Here is a 1,386-nt window from a genome sequence, read left to right as displayed (position 1 = left end):
AAAAAAAAAAAAGATAAGCCATCAATTTGCATTTTATCAGCGTACCAGGAACTTCTTAGTAAGCAAAATATTGGGGAGGCATATAGCTTTTCATCCTGTAGCCATCTTATCTAGAAACCAAAAGCAGGGAACGGGTATGCATGACCCAGTATCCAGCTTGAGTTTTTCCTTTGGCTAAATGAATCTGGGGTCCCCAAATTTAATTTCCTTTCACATACCTATTTCCTGGATGTGGATATAGAACTTGAGTTTTGGTCTAAGTATTCTAAAATAAATCATTGTGGTTCCTTTTCCAGTTTCAAATAACCACTGAATGACTACGGAAGAAGGGCAGAAATTCTACAATGGCTAACAAAATATGAGAAGATGGCCATAGGGTATTATGAAATATTTTTAGGGAGAGGGACACAGAAACCCAGCTCTTTAAAACAAAAGTAAACCAGAAAGACAGCAATTAAACCAATCTGGGTTCACTAGGAAAGAAAAGAAATAATGAAAGAACTGGGGTCTTTATATTTTTTATGGATTAAATTAATTTCTTCTTAGGACTACTCAAACTCTGAACTGACATATTGTAGGGTTTTTTTTAAACTGAAATATGTGTAATTATATTTCTGTGGTATGTTGGTTAATTTTAGCTGTCACTTTGAGTGGATTAAGCAATACCTGGGGAACTGGTAAAGCATTGTTTTTGGCTGAGTTTGTGAAGGTGTTTTCAGAGGAGAGAGACATGTGAGCTGATGAGGTCAGTGGAGGACTATCATTCCTCTGTGTGGGTGGGCACCACCCAATCAGCTCATAGCTCAGATAGAAGAAAAAGGTCAGAGAAAATGACAATTTTATTTCTTTCTCTCCAGAAGCTGGTTCTGAGACTTTCACACTTAAGCTCAGCCAGGATATTGATATACCTGGGACACCAGCTTAAAGACAGACGCCTTTTACTGGAAATACTCAGACTCCATAATCAAGCAAGCAATTTTTCTGATAGATTCTCTTTCCTGTACAGTCATGTGTAGCTTAAGAACAGACATATGTTCTGAGGAACGCATAAGGCAATTTTGTTATTGTTTGAATATGGTGGAGTATGCTCACACAAACCTAGATGGTGCAGCCTACTACATACCTATTGTGTATGGTATAGCCTGTTAATCCTGGACAACAAACCTGTACAGCATGTCTTGTATCCTATACTGTAGGCAATTGTAACATAATGGTAAGTATTTACTTTGTGTGTGTGTGTGTGTGTGTGTGTGTAGATAGGTAGGTAAATAGATAGATAGATAGGTATATAGATAGGTAGATAGGTATACATAATATAGCTTTGTCTCTCTGGAGAACCCTGACTAATAAAAGCTATACTTGTTGTTTTCACAATTTTCAGTCTTT

Source organism: Sapajus apella, unplaced genomic scaffold (assembly GCF_009761245.1).
Source record: "Sapajus apella isolate SASKATOON/1434 unplaced genomic scaffold, GSC_monkey_1.0 scaffold7866, whole genome shotgun sequence".
NCBI lineage: Eukaryota > Metazoa > Chordata > Mammalia > Primates > Cebidae > Sapajus > Sapajus apella.
This window is presented reverse-complemented; position numbering follows the sequence as displayed.